We start from the raw sequence: 17,320 nt of genomic DNA on the forward strand, positions 1-17,320 counted from the left end.
GAGCCACACGCATGCGCGCCAGTCGACTCGGCATCGTTCTGATGGTCTACGACGGCCGCGGCCCGGTACACGCGGCCGCTGCGCACAGAGGAGCTGCTATTTTAGCAGCTCGCGCGCCCGACTCTCGGACTACAGCGGCGGCGGCGGAAAACCTGTTTCGCGCCGTCCTTGTCGGGTCGCCACGGCGCGGTCGACGTACCACACGGCGGTGGTACCCGCGATCCTTGTCGACGAAGGCAGCGCGCGCATCGCGGGCCCCGCGACACCCGAGAGGAGCTGGCCCGCGCGCGCACGCACAGGATCTCTGCATACTCATACTGAAGTACGCACGCCCAGGCGCGAGCACAGATCCCGCACTTGCGGCGAGCGCACAAAACGAGTTCTGGAGCCGACCAGGACCGAGTCAGTCACTGCACAACCGCCATACCGTACGTTCGGGCGCGCGCTTCGTTTTTATTATTTTTTTCTTGTGTCCGCTTCCAAACCATAATAATATTATTTTATCCACTCGGCTTTCATTGTGAATTGAAAATATATTATATTTACGCGTTTATATTCGTTAGCTGAGGGATCGCATATTATTAAATCATAATAATTCCGTTCCGACGCATCGTGTTTTCGTTTTAGGTGTGTGCGTGCGCGGTGTGTGTGGTGTTCTTTTTTAAATATTTTTTAAAGGTTTTAATATTTTTCATCTTACCTAAATGATTCACTTGTGCATGTGAAGTGCGTATACGCTGTGTTCGTGTCGTTACAACCCATTTTTTTTTTTTAATGTTTTGTATATTATTTTGATTTTTTGCGGTGATATCATATCTATATCGTTATATTCTCAGTGCACCAAAAATTTAATCTCATCGCGTGTTGTTGTTATTTGAATAAGAATACTGTGGTCGTAGTACATCGTACACTGTTGGATACGCACGCACTATTTTTGGATTAATACTAACCTTACAACGACCCATCGTCGTCCTCGGGAATCGACATTGCAGGACACAGGTAATTGAACTTGACTGAACTTTCGTTGCATCCATCTCATGACTCTTAAACGGAATACAGCAGCTGTATAGGCAGTCAGGCGTTAAATTATCTATATTCATTAAGTCTAGTCATATATGTTATAATTGCGACAAAAACATAGTAATATAAACCTATGCTAAATAGTTGTAAAAGTCGATCGCACGTGCTTTCAACAAATATTCGGATGAGCATGATTTCATTACGTATTTATAGCTAACATATATCTAGTATACTTATATACAATATATATCGTACCTATTTATGTGTATGTGTATGTGTATGTATATTTATTTGTATAATATGTAATAAAAGATGTTCCGTCCGGTAAAACTATGTACAATTTTTTTCCCTTTCTAATAAATAAAACATAGAGGTCGCCGGTCGGAATTTATATTCAACTCACGTGTGTGCGTTAAAGTCTCTTGTAATATTTTATTACTTACTTCACTTGCGTTCAAGTCTCTTGGACTACGTTTTCGCACAACACTTTTCCCATACGTACGCGCCGTGTGTTGCCGCAACATTATTAGATACGACCGTGATCGTCTGGTGATGAGAGATGGCGGTGGTGGACGAAAATTCGTACCAGTTTTTTGATAATGCGTGTGTGCTGTATATAATATCGGGATTCGGCGGACGTAAGCGAATGAGGCATGAAAAAAAAAACTGAAAAAAAAAATAAAAGAAACCAAACCCAGTAAAATATTATTGAAAATATTTGCTCGTCTGTCTGTCACTCGTTCCCGTTTTAAGATTTATGTTATTACCGAATTCGGGTGGATGCGTCTGTCGCCGGTTCTTTGTATTTCTAATTATATTTTTGGCATAGAATAATATAACTCCTATCTATATATGTTTATATATATATATATGTACACACAATATATACGCATACGCGTAATATAACTTCGTTGCAGGGGCTAAATGAATGTATTTTTTTCCGTTTTTATAATATTATATATATTATACTGTCAGACTGTACGTTTATAGAGGAACCCCTTCGCGGCTATACATTTTATTGCTTCTTTTGTTGGGCCTTTACACATGCAGCACAATACACCCGACAACAGCACATTATCATTACTATTATTATGTAAAGGATGTTTGTTTCCTCGCCGTCAAAGGGCCCCGCTTAGGTCGCCGGTGTAGTTATATATATTACATGACTACAACAATATATTTTATGATATGTATAGGTACAAATACGTGCTGTGTTGAGTGTTGACACGTCGAACAGAACTTTGTAGATATTGTTAGGAAACCGCGTGAGAAATATCTGTTTTCACACTCCATTCATGCGTATGTGTACATACGTTATATTGTCCTAAAACCTATATGCTATATTACTATATTATGATCCCTCTGCAGTATTATTATACCCGTTATTATGCTGCAAAAAATCACGTTAGGTTGTCCGCGCTAATACATTAATCGTTATACTTTCTGTATATTAAATATACAAACAGCAATAAAAGGTATAAGCAGTGGCATTAGGCTAACCCTCTCAAATATATTAATTAAATATAATGGTTTATTTTTTAATAAAAATTATTTTCGTAGATATCTAAAGCTTTAAACGACCGCTTGAAAATTGTTCATATTTTCATTACTGGATTTAGGCCCATTTGACATAATTGTATACATATACATAATAATTTTTATGATCGCTGCAATGATGGACAACAATATGTAAACGAGGTGTGTGTATAAGTGTGTATTATATATATATATATATATATATATAAATAAATATGTAGGTATATATTTCAAATGTTATATGTTCTGTCAAACGCCAATATTTAACGGGGTCTCGTTAAAACCCTAACAGTTTACTTAAAATGTAAATAAAACCGTGTAAGTACCTATTTAATACCTTAGTACCAGAAATGCGCTAAACATTCGTCGAACCCTTCGAAAAAGGTGTAACCAGAAAACTGTTGACCACGTACACGGTGTCACCAAGCGCAAGTTGATTGTACACAAAAACGTGTATTTGTATTTAGTAGTATTAGTACCTATATATAATATAATATATGGGTACCACTAATACTAAGTTAGTTTATCCTGCGTGATATGTTTTGTTTCGTTTTAATTTTTTAAGAGATACAAAACTATTTTATGTTAATTTGTAGTAGACCGGCTATTATTTTACATTCGAATGGTCAGGTTATTCGTTCAGCCTACCCACCAATCGAATATTCCATATGTACAGATAATTATGGTACATTTCCATAAACCCGAGTCGTGTATGTTATTTTATGCGACACACTAACATCGGTGCAAGAGGTCTTGAAGACCTGAGAGAGATAAAGAAATGATGTCAGTGATGATGAGTGGGTAGGGTGGGAGAGTGAAAGAGACAGACTCCCTATCTACCTGACATATCTGATCGATTAACGTTGCCTTTTTGGTGTTCGTAAGGATATATAATATATATTGGTTTTTATAAAACGAACAAAAATATAATAAGAATAAATAACCCTTATTATAAAACACTGGCTGTCCGTAATTATAAAATTATTCAAATCGTTCGCTATCGTAATGTTCATTTGTTTCTAACAATTTCAAAGTAGTTTCCACTAAATTATATATTATTTTAAGCATATATACGCATACCTATGTACGATTTCTTTTAATTTTTTTTTCGTTTCTCCTAGCAGCTTATAGTGAAGTCAGATGCACCGCGTAGACTCGAAATATTCAGCTCACGTAATCCACTTGTGTATGTGTACGCACACATATCACATATAATAAATAATAATAATAATCTGTGGATATTAAAAAAGAGCAGCATCGTTGCGAGATAAACGCGAAGAGAGGAGACCTTCTTGTTTCCATAATAAACACCACTCATTTCTAGGTTTTATTAACTCGTTATGTATGTGAAATTCCATCTTTTAAAACAAGTGTTTTATGTCTCATTGCACAAATATCGGTTATTCTTTCTCTCTATTTTCTCGTAGGACGCAATGAGAGTTGTAAAGTACCCATATTTATATACAATAATCTTACATAATAGCTGGTATAAACATAAATGATATTGTCTGGTAATAGAAACAATGTTTGCTTGTTGACTTATGGCGGTAACAAACATTGGGAGTAGTTGAATACTTACATGTATTCTATAGGTGCAATAAAATCTTTACTTAACTTCAAAGGACGTTTGCCGACTCGCAGGTAGATTGGGTATACCGTATAGGTTATATATATATATATATAGGAAACAAGTGGACTTCAAAGACTGTACGTGCCGAATTTCGTTCAAAAATGCCTATAACCCTCGGGTATTGTAAAACATTGCACGTCAATAAACGCATACTGCCGGGACTATGGGATACATATTATAATACTTTGTTCTGAGACGTTTACAATTTTATAATAACCAAAAAAAAGAAACTCGCACACCTACTTTATAGAATCACTATCGAGTGTCATTCGATGAACATAGATTAATGGCTATCTCTGTTACTGTTAGAATTATTTATTAACGTATGTAAGGTAAATAAAGAAAAAAAATGTTCCGTTACATTTTCAACGGCACATTTGAAGATCTTTAAAGGCAGAGATATAATGTAATAATGGTTTGATGTTTTATTATATAATCGTGTTTAATCCTCAGAAACATTTTGTCTAAGAATGGAACTTGACATTTTATATTTATTTTTAGGTATATATTATTTAGGTTTTCTATACTGTAAAAGAGAAATTTACCTACCTTATTGGTATTACAATGATGTTTATCTTCTTTTTCTGTGTACATTTTTCCAGGAAATTTGTTGAATTCAAAACTGTTGAATATATCTATCTATTATGCTATGTATTATTTATTGGTTGAAATCATAAAGTACATAAATTTAGGAATTTTTTTAAAATATGATTTTTAGATTTTTTCTGAGCGTTAGAGAAATAATTATAAAAATGAGTTAATTGAACAAATATAATAAAATATATATAAATATAAGTGTGGTTTAAATATCAGTACACTATAATCGCTTTTCCATATATTTAATTATAAAACTTTCAAATATTAATATTTTTTAAAAATGCAATTCATAAAATATTCTCATCGATTCCCATAGCAAATGTTTTAATATTTTTTTTATGAATATCGTTATAAATTGTAACTAGGCTACGTTTTAGTTAGTTGATTTAAATATCACATAACCTACATAACATTTTCGTTAAATTCATGGATCACATTAGTTTTTATATTGTGTAGTGGAGTTAAAAATGGTTAAATTTTCGTCGTAAGTATAGTACCTAGCTGCCATACTTTACTAATATCAAAAACAAAAAAAAAAAATTTCTTAACTATTTTTAGGCACTAGTGTAACAACTGTGATTTGTGTTAACGCGGTAATGACGAGTTAATGAAAACGGAGACAATACACAGTTCTCACACAAATTATCTCCGTCTGTCATTCGTGCATGCCACGTAAACGAAATACGTTTGTATATATCATTTATCCTACGGAAACACACTAATGCTTCATAAGTGCTATTATACACATATTTCGTGTCGTACCTTTCTCAAGTTGAAAAAAAATAGTACCTACATAAGCCCGCGATAACGAGTACCTCTAATCGCATTTTCTTCTAAAATTCGTTAGGCTTGTTGCTCGAGACTACCGTAGCACGAATATAGTGTATCTATATATGTATAATATTCATATGCCTATACCTGTATTGTGTCATATTCTTAATACCTCGTAACTGCTTAAATGTACTCGCGCCTCTTTTATTTATGCCGTAAGCGCTGTAGTTTTATCGTCGTTTATGTTACTTATATAATATAATATATATTATATTCAATTTTGAAGCAAATTTCAATTTTTATTATTATTATTATTGTTATTATTATTTAAGGCGCCAATCGACCCTTCACTGCTGTCTATTAATTTTTTGTTACCAGTACGTAATATGTGTTTGTATATATGATGTGTATACCGCGGATATTTTTCTTTTTCTCTTGCCGAATCTCATCGTCTCCTGCTGACTTAGCCAAACCACCCCCATTTACACATCACACAATATAAATATAATATAATATATATATATATATTCATCCCCGCACTCTCTCACATTGTAATCTGGTCCACGCATTCACGCACGCGCACGCTCACACTCAAACACTAACGCGCACTATATACTACGTTGCTGCAGTATAGATATACTATAGTATATACATGTTTGTTCTCATATAATAGATCCCGTGTATACGTTGAGATGATTTATGATTGCCGATGCCCCGGAACGCCCCGGGCTTCAAATTCGAATGGATCCCTCTTGTGGTCGTCGTATTCGTGTATATATACGTATATTATAGACTTTTGTCCAGTGTGGGTGAACCGAGGGTGGTGCGATGGTTGTGGCGCATCGACGACGGCGACCAAATAACGATTTAATGATGATGATGATGATGGTGATGTTGATGATGATGATGATAATGATGATGACGAATAAGAACTGCGCCGTGTCTGTGGAGCAATTATTATTATTATTACTGTTACCGGCGGCGGCGCGACAAACGGGTCGGCCGTCCGTCGCATCTCCTTCTCATCTCGTGCACCAGCACCAGCAGCATCCATTAATAATGCGTGTTATTTGAAAATATATTCGCGTTGTTCGCTACCTCGGTACTTATAACGTCGTAAAATATACGTTCTTTTCCAACGCAAGTAATCATGTGCTGAAACAAAATTCGCCCTCTTTTATCAGTATCGCTTTTTTTTTGTTCTTACGTCGAAAATTCCACGGTTAAGTTAAAAGAAAAACAATAAACTCAGACTCATTATATAGTGGTCTAATGGCTTAACAGAATTTACGTCGAAATCCTTAATATTGTTTTTGCCGGATTCAAGAGGAAAACGGTAGCAATGGTTACCGGTTCCAGCACAGTATATTACTTGATATAAAAGTACCTTAGTGTTTGTGTGTGCGCGTGCACATTCATGTTGTCTCAGTCACAAATATCATTAACTTCAGCAAGATGACAATAATTCCGTGTACGAGTGTAGTATTAATAATAATAATGTATAATATAGTGAGCGTCCGTGTAGAAGTCAAATATAATTGTTGTCGTCATTTCGTGTGTTTGAAATATTATGGAAAGACAATAGCACGATAAGAAGCTTAATTTCTGTGGTGTGTACTTGCGATAAACCCAACGGTATACGGTGTGTTATTTTTTAATGGACCGAACTTATTTTCAAATATAATTTTTATTATTGTATCTTTAGGAGAACACCGTGTGTAACACCAACACGTCAATCTCTCGGTTCACTGTACACTATATACCATATAAACGTATATACAATTTGTATACGGACTAGGCGTACTATAACCTCGGGGGCCCCATGTGTAATGCGCGCTTATCGTCATCTCAGTGCTGCCGTGTCCGTGCACCACGGCATCTGTGGTTCACTGTTGATGCAGCCTCCGACGACGCCAAAAATCATAACATATTATAATATATATAAACGGGAAAACGATATCGCTGAAGAACACGAACGTCGACTCCTCGTGTTCCACAAAATATCGGTAAAATCACGTGAAAAAAATAATCTGTTTGGCATATACACCTCTAGGATATATTATTTATAATAATTAATAACATATATTATGCCGGCCTGCAGTAAAAATCGTTTTATCCGTAAACCGTTTAAACATAAATATATTATTGTACCATATTCAGGCATGCTTTATGTAATAATATTGAATTATTAAAAATATTGAAAGAAATTTATAACTTAAATTGCTTCTTTCTTGTATTAATTAAAATTATGACTGAAATTCTAAATTATAATATACATTATAAACATACATATTTTGTACGTGTACAAAATCATCAATATATTTATACTTAATGACGTATAAATACGAGTACACGACGTTCTATTAGTAATTTTATTTATCCATTTTCTTCTTTTTTAACATTTACAATGAATTATTATTTAAAAATAAAATTACAATTTATTATTTTATATTAATTAATAATATTTACGATACACGTTCCATATATAACAAAAATTTAAACAATTGTATACCTATTCACGATGTTCTAACTGAATGTACATATATTTATATAAATATGTGTATATATATATACATATATTTCAAAAAAAAACTTGTGCTATAAACAATTAAGTATTATAATATATCAAACATTTTATTACATTCGCTAATGTTATTATTTTATGATCAAAATATTATTTACTTCAATATAATTATTTTATTAGTTGTGGAAAAATGATACCCGAAAACGTAATATATTTTACGACGATGCATTAGGCGTGTAATAACCATTAAGAATAAAATTAAATCATTTTTTTTTTTTTTAGAACCATTTTGTGCATTGTATTAATAATTATACGTTTTTTAAGTATAAACTAAATGCGCGTGTTCATATAATGTATAATATTATATTATAGACAGTGTGTTGTAGGTAGGTAGGTGCCACAGATATACTTACACCGCGCTTTGAATATAGTCGATTTAATTTGTATATAGTATCATATCATTTTAGAAATAAAAATCAATTATAAATTATAATCGATAAAATATTTCTAAGGTCATGCTGCAATATATATAAATATTATATTATCATACATATGATATATACTTATATATATATATATACATATGCATGTGTCCGTAATATTGCGCGAGGTTAATAATAATAGTATAATAATAAAAATAAAAATAAACTGTATAATTAACATTTTTGATAATTGAGAATCTCGTTTTGATTTTTTATATCATAATATAATGTAGGAACGTGTACGCCGCTTTATCATGTGTAGGTACGCAGATATTTATAATAGCGTTCAGTATTTTTTTTAATTTTATGTTTATTGATACCATTATTATAATATCATAAAATTAAATATTAATACAGCTATAATGCGGCGTGCATTGTTGTTTCGCTATGTTCGTACTTTTCGTGTTTTGAGTGATATCATATTATATTAGGTAGGTACACAATCGTTTATATTTTAAAATATGAAAAATCGCTGCAGCTCCGTGATTAATCGCGTTCGTATACCTACACATATCTTACCTCCAGACATCCTATGCCAGCAGTGAGTTTGGTATACGATTATATGATGTTCGTCGATGCGCCGCATGCCGAAGCGACTTCTGGGATTCGTATACACGGCCAATGGTCATATTATAATCACATAGGTACCTCTGCCTATCTATATTGTTGTTGGACATATTATGCGTGCACAATATAATATTGTAATATATCGTATAGACGTGTGTTAAATACGGAATACAGGCGTTTCGCCCGAACACTAATATTATAATAATAATTTCGATCCGTGTATACGTGTGTGCGCCCATAATAATAATAATATATTCGTTTACGTTTTCGTGTTTGTACAAATAACATATTATACATATTATTCACTGCAGCGCGCTCGTTAGCTCCTCGAACACAATATAATATTGTATGTTATAATACACGATGGATTCCGTCTTCTAGTTTCAAGCGGTGCCTACTAACGGAGGGGAAAAAGAAAGAAAGAAAGAAAACACTCCCGTAAAAGCACATATATTTTACGAACGTGAAACCGTGGATAATTGCGCTCTGGTTAGCCGAACAGATACGGTACCTACAGCCTATATTATGGCCATATTAATATTATTATTATTTATTATGTATGCCGAATAGTATATAGAAGATGGACGTGACGCGAGACGAGATATAAATTATTATTATTGTCGTGAACACTGAACTTGTGCAGTGTGTAAATGACATAATATATACGTTCATATTTTATGTAGTACTATTATCGCAGTGTATTATATATACGACTTGTCCAATATTTTCCGTTAAATTATTAAAGCGCGTTATCGACTCAACATTATTATACTTATGTCTCATATATATTTCATAAATATTATACAATGGGTACATGTTCGTAAACAGACTTCGAGTCTCGTGAATTTCGATGGTGCTCTTTTTAAAAAATATAAATTGAATTTGAAATTGCATTCTTCCCGTGCCGTGGCGTCGATATAATATAACTATATATACTGATTGAAAATATATGACGGGGATGGTTAGGTGCCATGCTGTGCGGTGTAGTAATAATATAATATGTATGTAGTTGAGCCGATTATAATGATGATAAATCGCCGGTCGATTTATATATAAATATACATATTTATATATCGTGGAGTCGGAATAGTCGGATTTCCGGAAGACCCGCGGGCATGTAATGCGCGTATATTTCGTTATTATATTGCAATGCACATATTATATATTGTATATAAATATATAAGTGTCCGTGGGACGAAGCGACAAACTTGTGGTGGACTGGCTAAACTTGGCTGGTGTCCATGTAGGTTCTACGCGTGTCCCATATATACGATGTGATTTTTTTTAAGAAAAAATTTTGATTTTTTTTACAAATCCAAATCGAACACACGTTAACATAAATAATTAAACACATATACACACACACAAACATAATATATGAAATATACATTTTTATCGAATATAACGAGACGCTTATTAGAATATTCGATTGATAAATTATATATATTATCGCTATATGTACCTACATATATATATGAAATATTATATTACTCAACGAGTACCTACGCGAATAATTTTGATTACACGTCTGTAGCAGTGGTACACTTACACATTTTATTTTACTATGTTTGTGTGTGTGCGTGTGTGTACATGCATGTGTATTTGACGTATAGCAAGCGACTTTACATATTATTATTATTATTATTGCCTACACGTGTATATCAATTTGTTACGTCTAATGATTTTTTTTCATCTGACGACTGAAATACGCGAATTAATATCTATATATTATATACTTATATTTAGTGTACGGTGATAATGATGTACTAACTATATTATAATATTATATTATATGTTCTTAGACGCGAATTATTTTTATTATTACTATTATTATTACCCACCAGACGCATATTATACCTATATATTATGCACTAATACATTGTATAATATTATCGTGTGAGATATACGTACTTCACGACAAATCGAGTGTCCGTCTAATAAACAAAACATTATTCAACCACATTTATGAAATTTATGATAATATAGTCGACTGGTACTACACCAAAAAATTATTGTATTATTATGCAGGCGTGTTTATAATATATATATATATATATATATAATATTATATGTGTTTAGTTATAATAATAATATATCCGTTTAACTTAATATATTATACACAGTTTTGTGTATTTTTTTTTTCTTAACAACACGTAACGAATTTAACTAATTCACACATTTATATATATAAAGATATTACCTAGACATATAGTATCATATACATACATTAAAACACCTATATGTGCATAGAACAGCGAAAGAATTTGTGATATCTTTAAAGTAAAAAGATAACATTTATATTTTATTTATATATATATATATATTATATAATATTCAATAGAGCGTTAAAACATTTTTCCGCGATTAAATCATAAAAAAAACAAAAAAAAAATAAAAAAAAATATGATGTATTACATAAACATAATACATTAAAACCATTTTCCAGACGTTACGCTCAATAACTTAAATTGATTTTCTAATAAAAGTTAATGGTATTGTCGCCATGTATTCCGTCGATTAAAATCTTAACGATTATTGTCCTAATTCAACGTTTTCGTTTATTTGCTATGATGTGATGATAAAAGAGGAAAAAAAAACAGTCAGTGTGTGCGCCATCATGATTGAACTAAAATTCACACGTTTTTGTCTATGACGTTTTCTATGTACAAATAATATACAAGATATAGATGGTATACACGCCATAATAATATGTTATAGCTTATAATATTACATATTACTAAGTTTTTCACGGGGACTTCGCTAGCACGGGGTTGATAAAAAGCGATTATTTTTTCCTTCACATTTATTTATATTTATATATTCTTTTTTGTCAAACGCCTACAAGATTCAGTATATATAAATAGTATTTATTCTTACTCAGCAAAATCACTTAGTGTTTCACCGACTTTATCCAATAGTTTTACCATCTACACACATACACACATTCACATTGTAATCTGCCGGAATCATCTTTAGTTAGTGTAGTGTAATACGTACCAACATATGTAGCTATATATATATATATATCTGTATGTACAAGTAGTATATTTTCCCTCGATACCGATAAACGCATAAAACGCACAACCTCTTCGAGAACATTAAACTTTATTAACCATCATATATACATTTATATATGTGAATATGTGTGTGTACAGATACGGGATACCATGACTGTCTATGTGTGTGTATATATATAGGTACCTACGAGAAACTTTTTATATCACTCGGGTATATAATAGTGTGTGCGTATTGTAAACATAATATAATCACGTCATTGCCGTATGTTCTATCTCTCGCGTACGATCTATACGAGGCGATATCCTTCGTCCTACGTCCCGAACGATCAAACAATGTATAAAAAATATATTGCAGCGTGTATTATACATAATATAAATATGTGCGTTTGTGTTTAAAATAATATATCCGTAAATAAATAAAATAATTACGCAATGTAACAAAACAATGCAACGGATGCTTCATTATTATTTCTTTATACACCCTAAAATTTCGCAGCCTCGTAAACATTTTCGCGTCTCTCCAACGCGACGGCGTGCGGTCATTCCACGAATTCGCGCTAAAACCTGTTTCGAATGTATGTGTGAGTGTGTACACCAATACACCTTATGTTATAATACATTTTTTCGGTATACACACATTTATATATATATATATCAGTATAATATACCGCTGCGTTGTTTCGCGTCAATCCCAGTGCGAGCGCTCGACGGTTTCGTATCGCATAACTACAAAAAACGCGTTAAAGTCTCTTTGCGGACGTGCGCCAACACGGTAAACATAATATGTTTATAATACCTTATATTGTGTATATATAGGTGCGTAAAATATCGCTCGCGTTACACTCGAACAAAATAATATGCTTAATAATTTATATTTATTTATTGATTATATTTATATACATATAGTATATAGGTATATTGACGGTAAATTATTATTCGGTATTGTTATTGTTGTTGCACTATAAATATATATACTCATCGTAATAGAAATTTGGTGGTTTGTAAATACAAAGGAATTGATTTACCTATAAGGTATATTCATATAAGAAATACATGATCCAAGTATTTACTTATATTATTTTTATTATTATTATATCTTTAAAATAATATTAACAATTTATTTATTTTAATCGTCTACATATATGATTATTATTGAAAGTATAAAATTTACAGATATTCAAGAAATTACAAGGGGGTTTTATTGTTAATCTACACATACATATAGATATATTTTTCTTTTGGATCCTATTATTATGTGCACGTATGGATGGGTTTATTTCACGCTCACGTGTTGGCTATAATGAAGCTGTTTGTCGATTAATATTCACCGTGGCAGTTTTTACCCCCTCAATTATATTAGATAAATGCATGTCCATGTAATAGATTGTACTGATAAATAATATTATAGATAACTAATGTAGGTCGCCTTTTTTTCTTCTCTTCGTTTGTAAAATAAATCAGCCACCATTGCCATCGCACCATCACTAGTAGTATAGCGGCCCCGTGTTTTGCGCGTGTAAAATAAAAACGAAAGAATGTAGAACGGGAAAAAAATATAGGATTAAAAAAAAATAATAATAATAATCAAAATCAAATATATACACGATATAACACGAAAGATAGGTAACATAGATTGGTATGTATGTATAAAGGAGTATAGAAATATATACGAGTCCGACTCACAGATACAACATGATGAGCGTGTGTCTGTGCAGTGTAATGCCATTCAGAGTAAAACGCATAATATAATATGTAATACACGTGTGTGTGTGCTTGCTGCGCTTGTATATTTGTGTGTGTGTGTGTATACGCGCGCGCCAGTTGGACGGCTTTGCGCGCAGATCACCTGGCTCGCGCGCGCGTACGGAAACCGGTTACGCGGTAAAAGTTAATTAACTTTGTACGCGTATTATTATACACGTATGCGTGTGTGTGTATGAGTGCGCACACTCGTACGCACTCGCAAAGAGATATTTATAATATTTCGTTCGAGTTAATTTTTGCCGCGTCCCAGTTCAAATTTTGTATTTATTCATTTTTTTTTATCGTTCGTATTATCTTGTAAATTGCTTTTCGTTTTTCGTCTCGTCCTTCCTCGCGCGCAAGTGCGTACCAATAAATATATGTATAATATATGATGCATTATATTATGTACATCTCTCGGTCGGAACACAATAAAATAATAACCACATCGGCGTATAAAATATATATATATATAAGTACGCGTTCGTTACGCGCGCGGTAATACTCTCGTGGTGCAGTGTGTATGAACATTGAACACTTTTATACTATGTTATATTGGTTCACGCATAGGATGAGACTTATATTATGTGTGCGTGCGACTTCTGCATCAGGTTTGATCGCATATTTTTACTCTGTTTTTTCTTTCTTTTCGTCCAATATTCGGTGGGAGCGGCGGCGGCAAAATTATATTATATACGCGGGACGCTGTTGGTGGCGATGACTAGTTTTCTCACACGCACATGCAACTGGCACACACACACACACACACACACCGTACAAGAATTTTTCACGTGACGATTTGTATCAATTAACCGGTCATTAGGGCGCGAGGAAAACCGTATATGTAGTATATATATGTGAATACGCTGTTGATGCTGCTGCTGCTGTAGCAGCATACGCGAGCGCGGATTCGATGGGAGAAAAAAAAGGGTTATTAAATAGCGATTTGTAGGGACGACGACGATGACTGAAGAAAGAAATACATAATAATAATAATAATAATAATAATACATATTATATAGTAATGAATAAAAATTCCAGAATTCTTTTGTCGAATCACATAATAATTGTGTGTGTGTGTGTGTGCGTGTACGGTGGCATCCATTATGTCCGCCGCTACAACAGCAGCCGTGGTCCGTCCCGAAATGTATAGTAAACTATTAAAACAGATTACCGTGCACACTTTGTACATAATATCCACACACGCAGACATTACGTATCAGCTGCAGCATAATATAATATAATATAATATAATAATAAACGCATGTTTATTTATATGTGTCTTTAATATGTATGTGTGTATTTTTATATTATATGAAAAATAAAAATTATTCGTGTTTCTTCAACGTGGACTGCGGATAGGTCTGAAATATAATTTTTATATTTTATTAAATCGTAATAGTGTTTTAAACTATACAGCACACATATATACGCTTAAGCTTTATTCCTACCTACGGAATTGGAAGTCTCATTGAGTGGCTACTACAACCGTCAGTGCAGAAGGAGCGTACGATAATATTATGATGTAGTACATTAGTACACGTATTTTGCGGGGCTTTCCGATTTTCTGGGCGTAATGGTTGCTATTGTAGAAATTTGGTTTGAAAGGGTTAAACAACGCGTATATATGTATTACTATTATATTCCCATTATAAGTTATATATTATTTCGGTCAATGAACTGCTGTAGTTTTCCGGATCCTGCAGAAAGATCAACAGAGAATACTCCAATTTCTGATGATCATAAAATCTATTACGATGTAGGTTAGGTAGTTAGGTATTAGGTTACCTAACCTTTATTGCAATAATAAACGTTATAATATACTATAACAGATTTTTTTAAACTGAACGTCGCGAGTATTGGCCACGAAGCCATGGCACGGAAGAAAAAAAAAATATTGATTAATATATTCTATTGTTAAAATTATATTTTATAATAAGCATGAAATATTTAACTACGATCTGTTTTCAATGCATAATTTTGTATTATAAAATGTGTTTTCCGATAAAATAATAATAATATAATATAGCAGAATAGCCAGAATATTTTGTTTATATATACTATTATAAATAATTAAACATTAAATTATTATCTTTCTGTGTCCTTAATACTTCGAGAACCACTAAAATGCTGTTGTGAAGAGACGATGGAGCCGCGGGATGAAAAAGTTTGAAATACCTCTGTACCATGTTATTAAATGGGTAGGTGTAGGGCAAAGAGGTATATAGATCGTAGGTATTGATACGGCAGCGCGTGCATCATAGTATACCGATGAGTACTCGTCGTGTTTTATCGTTCGAATTTTATATTTTATAAAAACGTTATTGTTATATTGTTGTTTAATTTTGCTTCATAACAGTCCCTCAACCCTACCTGCACACCACCAGTCGCGCACGTATACACCGTCGTTATCCTTTTACAGATAACGCACTTGTCACGGAAGTATACGTACAAAACATTAAACCCCGACCCCCGCATGTCACACCACCATGGACCATGGTACTACGGACGTGCGCTGTGCTACTGCTATTCTAGCTGTCGATATAAGGGGGGGGGAGGATTTGTTCACTAAGAATTGGTAGAGCAGTCCCGAGTTTATAGATAGGATAATGTGGTTGATATAAATATGTAACATAAAGAATAATAACAATAACAACAACATTATTGTTATTGTTGTACTCTTTGTATTGGTCCGTCGTGGTGTATGCCGTACATCACGAGTGTTTCAATATTATTTTTATAGTAACTAGTAACCATACATTTTATATCTGTATAGAACATGCGGGTCCTGAGATATTTCGAGTGGTATTATATATTTTATATTGTAGTGCATATAATATATTATAAATGATGCATATAGGGCTAACGTTTGTAAATAATGTTATGATATACGATGGGTATATATATATATATATAATAATCATAATATATGACATTCTGACGCTAACGATTTAATATTTCGCTGCTTATATATAATATATTTATATATAGTGAAATAAACAATGAAACTCCCATGTAACAAACTGGCATTTCACGAAGTAGTTTTGAGAACCATAACCAAATTAGATCAACATTTATTTAATTCTTTTTAACAAATTATTTTACTTAAGTTAAACATTACAGCGAAGAGGGTTAGGTCATCGTGAATATAAGGTTCTGCGCATGTTCACGATTAATTTAAATCTCATATTTTTATTTCTTAATATTTCATTACTACTATGGTGATAAAATTGTATTAACCTTTTGTATTTCATTATTATAAATATAATATAATATTAAATATTAATATCGTCTTACGAATTCGCAAGAAGCATTATATCAAACAGTCGGAATGTTATAATGAGACGTTTTTAAAATAAAATTAATATGCGCTGTGAATATTATAATGGTAGTAAATAGTAGATATATGATATATTTAAAGGTCATAAGACAT

At 32.7% G+C, this 17,320-nt stretch overlaps 1 protein-coding gene across 1 annotated transcript in view; it reads left to right on the forward strand.

The window, feature by feature from the left end:
• The first annotated feature begins 427 nt into the window (after positions 1-427).
• Positions 428-17,320, forward strand: part of LOC113549852 (protein dachsous) — a 126,424-nt gene continuing 109,531 nt past the window's right edge. The window contains exon 1 of the mRNA XM_026951332.1: positions 428-999. The gene's annotated coding sequence lies outside the window, so the exon portion shown is untranslated. The remainder of the gene's footprint in view (positions 1,000-17,320) is intronic.

The sequence above is a fragment of the Rhopalosiphum maidis genome, chromosome 1 (assembly GCF_003676215.2).
Source record: "Rhopalosiphum maidis isolate BTI-1 chromosome 1, ASM367621v3, whole genome shotgun sequence".
In the NCBI taxonomy this organism is placed as follows: domain Eukaryota; kingdom Metazoa; phylum Arthropoda; class Insecta; order Hemiptera; family Aphididae; genus Rhopalosiphum; species Rhopalosiphum maidis.